General features: G+C 50.8%; 1 pseudogene; it reads left to right on the top strand.

Moving 5' to 3' along the window:
* Window positions 1–9,949: 9,949 nt before the first annotated feature.
* LOC115640773 overlaps window positions 9,950–15,890 on the top strand; it is a 29,095-nt pseudogene continuing 23,154 nt past the window's right edge.

Genomic DNA, 15,890 nt, shown 5'->3' with positions numbered 1-15,890 from the left:
GAGCAGATTCCTCGGAGCTTGGGGGAGAAGGGGTACAAGAAGGTCCTGCAGCACTGCCTGGTAAAAGCCACGGAACTGTGCCAGGCATACCAGGAGGCGAGAGAGGCCAACAGTCGCTCTGATGTGGCTCCACAGACATGCTGTTTTTACAAGGAGCTGCACATTATCCTCTGCAGTGATGCCGTGCCACCCCTGAGCCCCATGGATACTGGAGGAGTTGGAGTTATGGGCCACTGCAGGGAACCCTGAGGATGAGAATGGGGAACAGGTGAGCAGGGGATCAATTGTCAGATTCAGGGCTTAAATTCAGCTGGAGCGTCTGGAGTGGAGCGCTGGTAAATATTTTCAAGCCCCCTGGAGTTTTTATAGCATATTGGAGGAGGGCATGGCGGGGCTCTGGGGAATGCTCTATAAAAATTTAAACCCTGATCAGATTAAACTCTGTGGCCCAATCTATAGTGGAACAAGGCTAGCACTAAATAACACCACCTTCATTCTGGGGTTTACATACAGTAGCCCTCAGCTTTAATGCTGTAGAACACTTTTCCCAATCACAAAGGTACTTCATTTGTGTTCAAATTTAAAATAGAAATGTCACACTCCTAGCAAAAGGTGACAGGAATGCCTCAGTCTGTCATAATATGCTGCCCCTGGCCCAGAGCATGAGAAAAGGTAGAGGTAGCACCACTGGGATAGAGGAACCCCTATCATCACAATTTGTTAACCTGGGACCAGGAGATGGGGTAAGGTGACAGGTAGCAAATTGTGATGGGAATGCTGCCTCTGGACTACAGGATGGGGCAAGGCAGAGGCAGCACATTGTTTCATGGCAGTGAAAGACAGACTAGAGATGTCAGTAACTACAAGTAGCAAATTGTGCAGGCAGCAGTTTGTAGTGTTACACTGGCCAGGAGAGGGGCGGTGGGAAGCCTTCAGAGCAGACGGGATGGTGGACTTTCGGGGGGGTTGCCTAGAGTACAGTGCTGGGTTAATTCAGCCTAACAAATAACCAGAGGAACCTAGGGTCACCCTGGAAGCGCTTGGCAGAACCAAGTCTCGTGGGCTAGCACCCTAACCCGCCCTTTCACTCAACAGGGATACTCAGAACAAGCTGTACACAAGGGAGTCAAAGATAGAACAGATTTAAATGCCCCAGCATCAAGGTACAAGCCAGTGACTAACTGAGGGGGTTGGAGGTGTGAGGAGTATGGATTTATTAAGGGGGGACTGGTCGGCCTTTGGCTTGACCTGGGCTGGTATCCACCACCCCACCCCACTGCCAGCTTCTGGATCCCCTGTTGCTGATGGAAAGCAGGTTCCAGTTCTGGTGCCTGGCCCTGGAGGATGCTGGGTCATCTAGGGACCAGCATTCAGTGCGGCTCAGAGTCTGCTTCGGCGGTCTGGGGAAGAAACAGCCGAACCACCCACCTTTCCGTGGTACATATTTTATCAGCTTAATTACTGAGCAAAAATGTCAAAAAACCTCACATAAAAATGAAACAAACATTAATGAACCTGAGTACAGCAACAGGATAATTTAAACCATCCCAAATAAATTAAATGGCACCTTCAAAGCACTACATAACACTCTGGGAAGGCGGCGAATTCATGGAGCTAGCAGTTCCGCAGTCCTAGGGCATCCTTCACCTCAAACACCAAACATTTCGGTCCCAGCCAAAGAGTTGATAGAGGGAGGGTCAGACGAGTCTCTGGTTGAAGTGAAAATTGCCGTCAAGAGCTGTAGGTTCCATGAAGGCAGCCTGCCCAAATTATGGCTGATTAGGTAACAGCCAATCTCATCCCCATGTCACAATGTCATGTTCCAATAAGGCTGGTTGCACTGAACGGTCACACGACAAACGTAGGTGAAAACAACAGGATTTCTCAAGGTTAAACGCCTGAAATACCTGCATGCATGACAGCAAGGCTGTTTGACGTAGGGTTGTTTGAGGTACCCCAGGAACTACTCTATAGGCGCTATGCTCGTGAGCTCACATGCACAGGCGCCAACTTTGTCATTTCCTGGGGGGTGCTCAACCCCCGCTCCGCCCCTTCCCACCTTCATCACACCCCTGCCCCATTCTGACTCCTCCCCTGAGCTCGCCCTGCCCTCTCTCTGCCCCCTCCCCCCAGCGCCTCCTGCACACCACTAAACAGCTGATTGTGGCAGGCGGGAGGCACTGGGAGGGAGATGGAGGAGCTGATCCAGCCCCAGAACACCCACGGAGTCAGCACCTAGCTCACATGCGTTAAGGTCGATGGACTTGCAGGCTCGCTAGCGGTGATTCGCTTGTAGTGTCTGATCTTGGATGCCCCACGTTGCTGATTCCTACCTCTCAGTGGCCAGCTGGGGGGTGAATGAAGCACAGGGCACTTCGTGTGGCACGGCCAGAGGCCAGCAGCTAGAGCAAAAAAGCCTAACAAGCCAGAACAAAGGTTTCTTCTTTTCCTTTGGCTTTTGCAGATGATGACCCAGTTGGCCCCTCCTCCTTGGAACCTCAGGGCTCCCGTGGCCAATCAGAATGGTGCACTCTCCTTCTAAGGTCACTGGCATCACTCAAGGGGATCTAATTAGGACATATTTATGCAAATGAAGGAGCTCCTCACTCCAGTAATTTCAGGTTGCAATACCCTTGCATCCAAAAATACACATGGGGCTGCAGGCCTGTAGGTATCTGAGGCACTGGAGGTTGTGGGTCAGTCCCCAGAAATCACTTCTTAAAAACGCAAAGCCAGCAAAAGTTGGAACTGGAAAAGAAATAGGGAAAAACCCATTCCACAACCCCTCAGCCACAGCCAGAGAGGGATTGATCCTCATCTTTCCACAGGTCCTGCTCCACAGAGAGATGCTAACAAACCACACTCTGATATCTGGAGACTCAGCGGTTCAGTTTGGAGCAGATTTTTGTGTGTCAAAAAAGCAGGTGGCATCTCAGACTGGAGCTCGATTAAAGCAAAGAGTCTTCTTCCTACAAACCACAATTTTTGCATTCAGTTTTTTCAAGCAGGCCCATTTGCCTCACAGATGAAGGTAGCATCCCATAATTCCTCACTGGATGGGCAGGGTCACTCTAGACCTAGCTCCGGGCTCCCATGCTCTGTGTATCTGTTTCTGATGAAAAGTTGGAGGCAGAATCTTCTCCGATTTTTGCTGCTGTACGGAGAGAGAAGAAACTTGTAAGGAGACCCCAGCTAGGGAAGGAGAATGGGAATTCAGCTCCGGGTTTCCCCCTGTCATGCCCCCGATGGACCCCAAACTACACTCTGCACAGAAACCCCCTATCCTGACAATGGGCAGGCCTGCAGGAGAGAGCACAACAACCCTACACACCATCTCCCAGGGCTACGGGTGCAGGCCTGCACTCCCGTCCCCAGATTCACGCTAAGGGGCGCCCAGTGCGTGCTGAGACGCTGGCCCAGCTTTGCTCTCAGGGTGACCTTTGGTTGCTGTTTCGGCTCTTTGGGGTTCCCTGGGTTTTGAGCAAAGGCAGTGCGTCTTACAGATTCCCAGGGAGCCAGGGAAGGGTGATGGCTGGGGATGGCATCACAGATTTCCACAGGCCCAGGACTTGTCAGGCCCAGAGTAATCAGCAGTTGGCGCTCATCTCCAGTCACTGCTCCGCCACCCCTATAATGCACTGGGGCATCTGGGCTCAGGTCACCGAAGGGAGTATCCGCTGGGCCATCCTCTTGGGGCAGCCACAGTTTTTTGCCTTGAATCTCTCTCCAAGGGCCTCTGCAGAGACCTGGCTTCCAGAGGAGAGGAAAGTCTGAGCCAGGAGGTGGACAGGAATGGGGCACAAAGGCCAGGCACTCTGCCAGGCACTGCCAGCCCTGCACATCACACAGCAGCTCGGCCTTTCACTTGTAATGTCATCAGCCTGTGGAACTCACTGTCACTGGATACCACCATGGCCAGAACATCAGATTCTCTGACAGATTGGCCATTTCTGTGGGTCACACAAATACCCAGACTAGAACAGTTCACACTGATGATGGGCAGGGATATTGACCCTTCTGCTACAGGGTCTCACCCCATGTTTGAAATTCCTAGAGGGCTGTGCCTTCCCCCTCCCTCCCACTCCTGGATAAGGCAGGCTACTCCCTACCTGTTCTGACACCGCACTGTGCCCCGGAAGGGAGTGGAGGATGCACACAGGGCTCCGTGCATTGCCCTGCCCCAAGCACTGGCTGCGCATTCCCACTGGCTGGCTCCCGGCCAATGGGGGGGTGCCTGCGGGCGAGAGCCTCGCGGCTCTGCTTATGTTCATCCACATAGGAGCTGGACCTGCTGCTGGCTGCTTCTGGGGTGCATCAGGGTCCAAGGTGCCAGAACAGTTGAGACGCCTGCCTCTGCAGCGCAGCTGCACCACTGATCGGGAACCACTGGAAGTAAACCTGAGGCGCTCCCCAACCCCACCCCAGCCCTAAGCCCCCCAAACCCAGAGTCCTCTCCTGCACCCCAAACCCCTCATCCCCAGTCCCACTCCAGAGCCTGAATCCCCAGCCCAGAGCCCCCTTCCATACCCTAGACCCTTCATTCTCGGTCCCACCCTGCAACCCTCACTCCCTCTGCCCCAGTCCTGAGCCCCTCCCACACCCCAAACCCCTCATCCCCAGCACCTTTGGGTTGCAGGCATCCGCAATTTTCTTCAGCTGGGTCGCCAGATAGAAGTTTGCAAACCACCGACCTAGAGCAATGTGTGCAATACTGGTCACACCATTTGAAAAAGGCGATTGCAGTATTAGAGAGGGTTCAGAGAAGGGCAACGAGAATGTTGAGGGGCCTGGAAAAACTCTTTTGGTAAGAAAGATTCAAAAGAACGGGACTGTTTACCTTGGAAAGGAGATGACTAAGAGGGGAGAGGCTAAAGGGGTATAAAATAATGAATGGGCCAGAGAAGACTGGGATCATCTTTTTTGCCTGTCTCATACCACAAGAAGAAGAAGACAGTCAATGAAATGGAAAGGGATCAAATTCAAAACCAATAAGAAACACTTTTACACAAAACCCGTAATTAAACCATGCAACTCATTGCCACATGGAGTTTTTGAGGCCAGTAATTTAGCAAGATGCAAAAAAGGGATTGGATATTTGATATGAATAACTGGAAACCCCAGTTATAATAGTTAAGTTAATGCAAATAATTTTTTTGGAAGGAACACTTTGGTCAAGGTTTACAATGATCTCTAACTATTAGGGCTTACTAAGGCTCTTATATAGCGTTTTCCCTCACTAGATCTCAAAGTGCTTTACAAAGGAGGCCCAGAAAGGGTCTTGGCCTTAAACCTGAATCTGAGCCTGGGTTTATTCTGTGATGTAGAAAGAAAGCTGCCAAGCCTGCTCCCAGCAAGCCTCTGTTGGCTTCTTTATGTATATATCAGAGGGTAGCCGTGTTAGTCTGGATCTGTAAAAGCAGCAAAGAATCCTGTGGCACCTTATAGACTAACAGACGTTTTGGAGCATGAGCTTTCGTGGGTGAATACCCACTTCCTCAGATGCATGTAATGGAAATATCCAGGGGCAGGTATATATATATGTGTGCTAGCAAGCAAGCTAGAGATAACGAGGTCAGTTCAATCAGGGAGGATGAGGCCCTGTTCTAGCAGTTGAGGTGTGAAAACCAAGAGAGGAGAAACTGGTTCTGTAATTGGCAAGCCATTCACAGTCTTTGTTCAATCCTGAGCTGATGGTGTCAAATTTGCAGATGAACTGAAGCTCAGCAGTTTCTCTTTGAAGTCTGGTCCTGAAGTTTTTTTGCTGCAGGATGGCCACCTTAAGGTCTGCTATAGTGTGGCCAGGGAGGTTGAAGTGCTCTCCTACAGGTTTTTGTATATTGCCATTCCTAACGTCTGATTTGTGTCCATTTATCCTTTTCTGTAGAGACTGTCCAGTTTGGCCGATGTACATAGCAGAGGGGCATTGCTGGCATATGATGGCGTATATTACATTGGTGGATGTGCAGGTGAATGAACCAGTGATGGTGTGGCTGATCTGGTTAGGTCCTGTGATGGTGTCGCTGGTGTAGATATGTGGGCAGAGTTGGCATCGAGGTTTGTTGCATGGATTGGTTCCTGAGCTAGAGTTATTATGGTGTGGTGTGCAGTTACTGGTGAGAATATGTTTCAGGTTGGCAGGTTGTCTGTGGGCAAGGATTGGCCTGCCACCCAAGGCCTGTGAAAGTGTGGGATCATTGTCCAGGATGGGTTGTAGATCCTTGATGATGCGTTGGAGGGGTTTTAGCTGGGGGCTGTATGTGATGGCCAGTGGAGTCCTGTTGGTTTCTCTCTTGGGTTTGTCTTGCAGTAGGAGGCTTCTGGGTACACGTCTGGCTCTGTTGATCTGTTTCCTTATTTCCTCATGCGGGTATTGTAGTTTTGAGAATGCTTGGTGGAGATTTTGTAGGTGTTGGTCTCTGTCTGAGGGGTTAGAGCAGATGCGGTTGTACCTCAGTGCTTGGCTGTAGACAATGGATCGTGTGATGTGCCCGGGATGGAAGCTGGAGGCATGAAGGTAGGCATAGCGGTCGGTGGGTTTTCGATATAGGGTGGTGTTAATGTGACCATCACTTATTTGCACCGTGGTGTCAAGAAAGTGGACCTCCCGTGTAGATTGGTCCAGGCTGAGGTTGATGGTGGGGTGGAAGCTGTTGAAATCATGGTGGAATTTTTCCAGAGTCTCCTTCCCATGGGTCCAGATGATGAAGATGTCATCAATGTAGCGTAGATAGAGAAGGGGTGTGAGTGGACGAGAGCTGAGGAAGCGTTGTTCCAGGTCGGCCATGAAGATATTGGCATATTGTGGGGCCATGCGGGTGCCCATAGCAGTGCCACTGATCTGGAGATATATATTGTCATCAAATTTGAAATAGTTGTGTGTAAGTATAAAGGCACAGAGCTCAGCAGCCAGTTGTGCTGTGGCATCATCAGGGATGGTGTTCTTGACAAATACAGACAGACATCATCTTCCTTTCCAAATGCAAACGGATGGACATCATCCAAATGGACTAAAGGTAAAAAATCCACTGCTATCTACATACTACACGGACCACAGTGAGAGATTATGTCATACTCTATCTAAAAAACTGAGGAACCACCTGATCAGCATCCTATACAGCAAACAGGAAAACATCAAAAAAGAGCTCTCCAACCTGGAGACTCTCATTAATAACCAAACTTCTATACAAACGGACTTCACTAGAATAAGACAGGAGATCTACATTACTCACTTCACCTCTCTTCAAAGGAAAAAGGACTGTAAGCTGTCTAAACTCCTACCTGCCACATGGGGCCACAACAGTGGTACCCCTAACCCACCCAGCAATATCGTCAATCTATCCAACTACACACTCAGCCCAGAAGAAAAGTCTGTCCTATCTCGGGGACTCTCTTTCTGCCCTGCCACCCCCACCAACATGATACAGTTCTGTGGTGATCTGGAAGCCTACTTTCGCCGTCTCCGACTCAAAGAATACTTCCAGGACAACACTGAACAGTGCACTGATACACGGGTGCCCTCCCACCAACAGCACAAGAAAAAGAACTCCACATGGACTCCTCCTGAGGGTCGAAATGACAGCCTGGACCTATACATTGAATGCTTCCGCCGGCATGCACAGGCAGAAATCGTGGAACAACAACATCGCTTGCCTCACAACCTAAGCCGTGCAGAACGCAATGCCATCCACAGCCTCAGAAACCACCCTGACATTATCATCAAAGAGGCTGATAAAGGAGGTGCTGTTGTCATCATGAACAGGTCTGACTATCAAAAGGAGGCAGCCAGACAACTCTCCAATACCAAATTCTACAGGCCACTTCCCTCAGATCCCACTGAGGAATACACTAAGAAACTACAGCATCTACTCAGGACACTCCCTACACTAACACCAGAAGAAATCAACATACCCCTAGAGCCCCGACCAGGGTTATTCTATCTACTACCCAAGATCCACAAACCCGGAAATCCTGGACGCCCCATCATCTCGGGCATTGGCACTCTCACTGAAGGACTGTCTGGATATATGGACTCTCTACTCAGACCCTATGCCACCAGCACTCCCAGCTATCTCCGCGACACCACTGATTTCCTGAGGAAACTACAATGCATTGGTGACCTCCCAGAAAACACCATCCTAGCCACCATGGATGTAGAGGCTCTCTACACAAACATCCCACACACAGATGGAATACAAGCTGTCAAGAACACCATCCCTGATGATGCCACAGCACAACTGGCTGCTGAGCTCTGTGCCTTTATACTTACACACAACTATTTCAAATTTGATGACAATATATATCTCCAGATCAGTGGCACTGCTATGGGCACCCGCATGGCCCCACAATATGCCAATATCTTCATGGCCGACCTGGAACAACGCTTCCTCAGCTCTCGTCCACTCACACCCCTTCTCTATCTACGCTACATTGATGACATCTTCATCATCTGGACCCATGGGAAGGAGACTCTGGAAAAATTCCACCATGATTTCAACAGCTTCCACCCCACCATCAACCTCAGCCTGGACCAATCTACACGGGAGGTCCACTTTCTTGACACCACGGTGCAAATAAGTGATGGTCACATTAACACCACCCTATATCGAAAACCCACCGACCGCTATGCCTACCTTCATGCCTCCAGCTTCCATCCCGGGCACATCACACGATCCATTGTCTACAGCCAAGCACTGAGGTACAACCGCATCTGCTCTAACCCCTCAGACAGAGACCAACACCTACAAAATCTCCACCAAGCATTCTCAAAACTACAATACCCGCATGAGGAAATAAGGAAACAGATCAACAGAGCCAGACGTGTACCCAGAAGCCTCCTACTGCAAGACAAACCCAAGAGAGAAACCAACAGGACTCCACTGGCCATCACATACAGCCCCCAGCTAAAACCCCTCCAACGCATCATCAAGGATCTACAACCCATCCTGGACAATGATCCCACACTTTCACAGGCCTTGGGTGGCAGGCCAATCCTTGCCCACAGACAACCTGCCAACCTGAAACATATTCTCACCAGTAACTGCACACCACACCATAATAACTCTAGCTCAGGAACCAATCCATGCAACAAACCTCGATGCCAACTCTGCCCACATATCTACACCAGCGACACCATCACAGGACCTAACCAGATCAGCCACACCATCACTGGTTCATTCACCTGCACATCCACCAATGTAATATACGCCATCATATGCCAGCAATGCCCCTCTGCTATGTACATCGGCCAAACTGGACAGTCTCTACGGAAAAGGATAAATGGACACAAATCAGACGTTAGGAATGGCAATATACAAAAACCTGTAGGAGAGCACTTCAACCTCCCTGGCCACACTATAGCAGACCTTAAGGTGGCCATCCTGCAGCAAAAAAACTTCAGGACCAGACTTCAAAGAGAAACTGCTGAGCTTCAGTTCATCTGCAAATTTGACACCATCAGCTCAGGATTGAACAAAGACTGTGAATGGCTTGCCAATTACAGAACCAGTTTCTCCTCTCTTGGTTTTCACACCTCAACTGCTAGAACAGGGCCTCATCCTCCCTGATTGAACTGACCTCGTTATCTCTAGCTTGCTTGCTAGCACACATATATATATACCTGCCCCTGGATATTTCCATTACATGCATCTGAGGAAGTGGGTATTCACCCACGAAAGCTCATGCTCCAAAACGTCTGTTAGTCTATAAGGTGCCACAGGATTCTTTGCTGCTTTTATGTATATAATTGCCTATTCATCTCTTTAAGTAGCATGTTGCTTGCTTGGGGGCTTTTCTGTGGGGGGGGGGGGCTTCTGGTGTGTTGTGTCTGTGTTGATGGGCTGTTTGTTTTTAGAATTTCCCGCCGCAGAGCGTGATAGGCTCCCGGTTGGTCAATCTGCTTTGCAAGGCGGCTTGCTGGATCTGGCAGGAAACGAAACTTCTCCTGTTACGCGGGCTGCAGGGAGCCATGGCTGCTGCAGGGAATCCTCTGAAAAGCCTCCGAGATGAAGCTACTTGCTCCATCTGTCTGTTTTTTCACGGATCCAGTGACTATAGACTGCGGGCACAATTTCTGCCGAGCCTGCATCGCCCAGTGCTGGGAGAGACCAGACACAGACATCTCCTGCCCTCAGTGCAGAGAGACCTTTCCCCAGAGGACCCTGAGGCCGAACAGACAACTGGGGAACGTGGCAGAAATAGCCAAGCAGCTGAGTGTCCCAGCAGCAGCCGCAGCAGCAGGAGGTTTGTGCAACGCGCACCAGGAGCCTTTCAAACTCTTCTGTAACCAGGACCAGGTTCTCATCTGTGTGATCTGCAGGGAGTCCCAGGATCACCGCGCTCACAGGGTGCTCCCCATAGAGGAGGCTGCCCGGGAGCACAAGGTTAGGCCACGGCTGGGCACGGGGCTGGGAGTGGGAGCGGGACCGGGAGGAGCCCAGGCCACCGCAGATGTGGCTTCAGTGGCGCTGGAACAGTTTATGGAGTGGGGTGGGGGTGCTGCGCTACACCCCTCTTACTCCTGTCCGCGCCCCCTCACCGCCCCCCAGAGCTGGGGCCCGGATCAGGGACGTGCACAGGGATAAGGCGGCCGATCGGACCCCCGGAGGAGCCCCCCACCCCACCCGCGGACGATCGGGCCCCCGGCGGAGCCCCCCCTCCACCGCCCAGCGGAAAAGAGGGAGGAGAGGCACTGAAGGGGGAGTGACCTGACGAAGCTCACAAAACAGCTCAGTGGCAGAACCAGGAATTAAACCCTGGCCTCCCAATACCCATCCTAATGCTCTAGCCACTAGACCACACAGCCTCTCACCGCGCCTGTCAGGCAGGGCTTTACACTCACATTATAAACCGCTCAGCACGACAGAGCCAGTGCTTGGCAGTGCCCAGCTGGAGCATTTCATATCTGATGACCGCTGGCGGCTGCCTGGAAGCAGCAGTAACATTGTCAGCAGCGTTCACAGTGGGTTCATTTCCTGTTACTGTCTGAAGCATAAGATGCACTCAAAGATTTCTGCTTAAAAAATGATGGTTAATCTGCTTAACTTTTTCCTCAAGGAAAAAACAGGGTGATGAATTCTTGTTTTCCCTGGCTTGCTGAATGCTTCAGGAGCAGCAAAATGACCAGCCGAGTGGGGAGTTGTGGGAGACAGAGCCCTGCGTGGCCCTGCCCACTCATTTCCCCCAGACCCCTCCTGATTCCCACCAGCCTGCTGCATCTCTTCCAGGAACCTGGGGCTGGCATTGGCACTGCCTGGTGCTCCTGGGGCTGGGGACGCTGAGGCCTGTGCTGCCTGGTGCTCTGGGTCGGAGGGAACAGCTGTCACGGGGTGGGGGATGGCGGCTCAGGTGGGGATGGGGCCTTTGGCAGAAGGGGCTGAACTGGCATCCCCGAGCCAGTGATTCACGTCCTGCCCACACATACTTCAGAGTTTTGCTTTGGGTTTATGCGTCCAATTGGACCACAAACTCGATGCAGTGGACTGGAACCTTAAAATGCCTGTTGGACAGAGCAATTCACTCGGGGCAGAATCCGCTGTGCTGTCTGCACTGTAGCTTTCAGGACAAAATGGACTGTATTAGTGCCACAGTAAGATTAAACGAAGAAAAAGGCTGATCCCCAGGACTGTGTTGAGTCTCAGTACCGGAGCACCTCGGAAGTGCTCCTTGTCCCCATGCCAAACAATGGAACACAATATTTATGAACCTTGTGAGTGTGTTGGGTTTTTAACCAGGAGTCTCTTTCTCCCAAGTGTTCATTAGGCCCCAGAGTTTAATATAAACTTTAAAAAAAAAGGTGTTTTAAACACTCTTACCAAAACTCCCTTCCCTGTAAGTGGCTTGGCTCCCTGTCGTTGCATGGGAGCAGAACACCCTATCCTGTACTGCTGGAAAATGGATATGACTTCAACCCATTGCCCTGCAGGACTTGGCAGTCAGAGGTTTAGGGATCTCTAGAGCATGGGGTTGCATCCCTGACCATCTTGGCTAATAGCTATTGATGGACCTGTCCTCCATGAACTCATCTAATTCTTTTTTGAACCCAGTTATACTTTTGGCCTTCACAACATCCCTGGCAATGTGTTCCATGGATTGATCGTGTGTTGTGTGAAGAAGTACTTTTTTGCTTGTTTTTAAACCTGCTACCTGATCATTTCCCCTGGTTCCTGTTCTGTGAAGGGGTAAATAAACTTCCCTATTCATTCTCTACACCATCCATGATTTTATAGACCTTTATCACATCCCCCACCCCAACTCCAGTTACCTCTTTTCCAAGCTGAACACTCCATCTTTTTAATCTCTCCTCATATGGAGGCTGTTCCATACCCCTAATGATTTTTATTTCTTTCGCTGGACGTTTTCCTATTCAAATATATCTTGTTTGAAATGAGACCAACAGAACTGCATGACGTATTCAAGATGTACCATGGATTTATATAGTGGCATTATGATACTATCTGTCTTATTATCCATCGCTTTCCTATTGGTTCTTAAAATTCTGTTAGCTTTTATGAACAGATGTTTTCATAGATGACTCCAAAATCTCTTTCATGAGTGGTAAGAGCTCCTTTAGACCATAGCATTTTATATCTATAGTTGAGATGGTGATTTGCAGTGTGCATTACTTTGCATTATCAACAGTGAAATTCAGCTGCTATTCTGTTGCCCAATCACCCATTTTTGTGAGATCCCTTTGTAACTTTTCACAGTCTGCTTTGACTCAACTATCTTGAGTAATTTTGTATCATCTGCAGACTTTGCCATCTCACTGTTTACCCCCTATCCCTGATCATTTAGGAATATGTTAAATAGCACTGGTCCCAGTATAGATCCTTGGGGGATCCTGGTATTTACCTTGCTCCATTGTGAAAACTGACCATTTATTCCTATCCTTTGTTTCCTATATTTTAACCGGTTACCGATCCATCAGATAAGGTTATCGCTTATCCCATGACTGTTTAGTTTCCTTAAGAGACTTTAGTGTGGGACCTTGTCAAAGGCTTTCTGAAAGTCTAAGTACACTATATCCAGTGGATCATCCTTGTTGACACCCTCAGGATTCTAATAGATCAGTGAGGCATGATTTCCCTTTACAAGAGCTGTGTTGATTCTTCCCCCAATAAATCATGTTTGACAATTTTGTTCTTTACTATAGTTTTAACCAGTTTGCCTGGTACTGAATTTAGGCTTTGTCTGCAATACAGCCTGTGTCGCCAAAACGTATGTCGCTCAGGCCTGTGACTATTTCACCTCCCTGCAGGGCCAGCTCCATAGCTTTTGCCACCCCAAGCCCAAAAGAAAAAACAAAAAATGCCTCAATCGGGAACTGTAAGGCCACTGCTTCATTCTTCGTCAGCAATTCGGCGGTAGGTCCTTCCCTCCGTGACGGACTGAGGACCCACCACTGAATTGCTGCCAAAGAGCCAGACATGCCGCCCTCGTCCAGGGGCTGCCCCAAATACCTGCTTGGTGGGCTAGTGTCTGGAGCCGGCCTTGCCTTCCTGAGTGACATAAGTGTTCATGTGCACAGTGCTATGTCAGCAGGAGAACTTCTCCCACCCCCCTAAGCTTCTGCCGCTCGTGGAGGTGGGTTTATTATGCCGATGGGAGAGCTCTCTCCCATCAGCATAGAGTGTCTCCACCGCATGTGCTGCAGCAGCACAGACATATCGGTACAGCTGTAGTGCTGTACTTATCGGACAAGCCTTTAGGCTTACTGGCCTGTAATTGACGATGGAGTTCTGCACTTGTCAGTCCACACAAAATGGCCGGGGAGGAGGCAGCAGACCTTCTTCATAACAGTTAACCTTGGGGAAAGGTGCTCACGTGGCAGGAGACCCTAGTTCAAGTTCTCCCTCTGCCCGATGAGGAGAAGGGATTTGAACCGGAATATCCAACGAGACAATTGTGACATTGCCAGAAGCACCATCTGAGGGACAGGCAATGTATATAAATGAATCTGTGAGGACAGATTCCTCAGCCCTCTGATCCTCCCAGACATTGTTTTTCTTGCCTCAGGAACAAATTCGAACCCGACTGAACACCCTGAAGCAGGAGAGAGAAAAACTTCTGGAGTGGAAACAGGATGGAGAGATGCAAAGCCAGGAATATCTGGTAGGTGCCCATTGTTATGATCCAACAGTTCCGTCAGTCAGAGTTGGTATCTCTCTGTGTGGGAAGAGTGTCAAGCCTTGTCCATACACAGCACTGCGTGATTTAGCCATGGCTACTGTCACGGAGTCACCGGGCGATGCTCTGGAACTGCTCCCCACCAAGCCAGTCAGGACTTTGGGGAGCCTCCTCTCCCTTGGAGCAGACTTGTTCAGGGCAAGAAGCTCACACAGCTTCACCTCCTGGGTCTCTCCTTGGAGCATTCAGCATCCTCTGCCCCTCCGTGCGCTTCCCACAGCGAGTCCATCCCAGCGGGGTCCTGGGGAAGCCACCGGGTTCTGCACCCCCACTTTGCAGTCAGACGTGACTCTCAGCCAGCCAGTAACACAGAGGTTTATTTGATGACAGGAACAGGGTCTAAAACAGAGCTTGTAGATACAGCGAACCGGACCCCTCGGCTGGGTCCATTCTGGGGGGCAGTGAGCCAGACTCCCAGGTCTGTCCTCCACCCTTGACCCCAGCCAGCTCCAGACTAACAACCCCTCCCAGCCCCTCCTCTCTCCTCAGCCCCTTTCCCGGGCCAGGAGGTCACCTGATCCCTTTGTCTCCAACACCTTCAGCTGGCACCTTTGCAGAGGAGGGGCCCAGGCCATCAGTTGCCAGGAGACAGAGTGTCAGGCATTTAGGTGCACTGGCCCTTTGCTCTGCCAGATACTTAAGAACTGCCATGGGGACACTGAGGCACCAACACAGTATTCAGAGAAAACATTAAGAACATTCCCAGTTCGTCACATCTCTCCCCCCTTCGAGACCGAACTGAGCGAGGTCACTCCAGCCAGTGACCTGGGGAAGTTCGAACCCACCAAGGTTCCCATGGATGCCCCAGCATCTCTCCCATCCCTTGGTGTGAGTTATACCAGGACAGTCCAGTCTCATGCCCTCCCTTAGGTCGGGTGTGCTTGATGGCACTTGCAGGCCGCATGTGGGAAGGTTTATACAGCCCACACCATTTGCCACCCCAGTACCCCTGGGCTTCAAGCTGGGACTGGGTCTTTTCCCAGCCCTCTGGTCTGTGATTCGGGCTCCCTTGGTTAAGAGTCCCCATCTTGGCCTTTGCCAGCTCTGGGCTTAGGCAGCCGCTTCCCACTTTGTGGCCCAGACACAACACCTCTGCCGTCCCCCCTTGCACTTTCCAGCTTTTACCGTCAGTCCCACCTCCTTGAGGCAGCCCAGCCCTCTCTTCACCTGGGACACCTGTTCCTCCCAGGTCTGGCTAAAGATGCACATGTTATCAGTGTCTGCCAGGGCCAAGTTCTCCATCTCCCTCTGCTTGTCTAGAGTCTCCCCAGGCCTAGGCATGGGGTGGGCATCGGACACTGTGATGGCTTTAAGCTTCTGATAGCCCCCATAAAACCAGATCTTCCTGTCTCCCTTGGGGATCAGCCCCATGGGTGAGGCCCATGGGCTGTAAAACGGCTGGATCCCATCTAAAGCCAGCATGTTCCTGACCTCTCTCTCCAGGATCTGGGTTGCTTTCCCAAATGACTCTGAATGGGGAACGCCTGATGGGGAGATTGGCTCCCACCTCAGGGAAGAGATCCCCCCGGGGGTCTTCCCCCTTCTCCATCCAATCCTCCCTCTTCAGGTCCAGGGGTCCCCTCACTCTCCTCCCATCCAGCAGCTCAAATGGGAAGAGCCCTGTGGATTCCTGGAGCACCACCAGCTGCCTCCCGATTCCCCCCAGTTCTACTTCCCCTTGGGGAGCCCATTTCCGGTACAGGAAT

The sequence above is a fragment of the Gopherus evgoodei genome, unplaced genomic scaffold (assembly GCF_007399415.2).
Source record: "Gopherus evgoodei ecotype Sinaloan lineage unplaced genomic scaffold, rGopEvg1_v1.p scaffold_32_arrow_ctg1, whole genome shotgun sequence".
Taxonomy (NCBI): Eukaryota; Metazoa; Chordata; order Testudines; family Testudinidae; genus Gopherus; species Gopherus evgoodei.
Note: the sequence above shows the minus strand (reverse complement) of the source record. Positions and strands in the feature narration are given on the sequence as shown.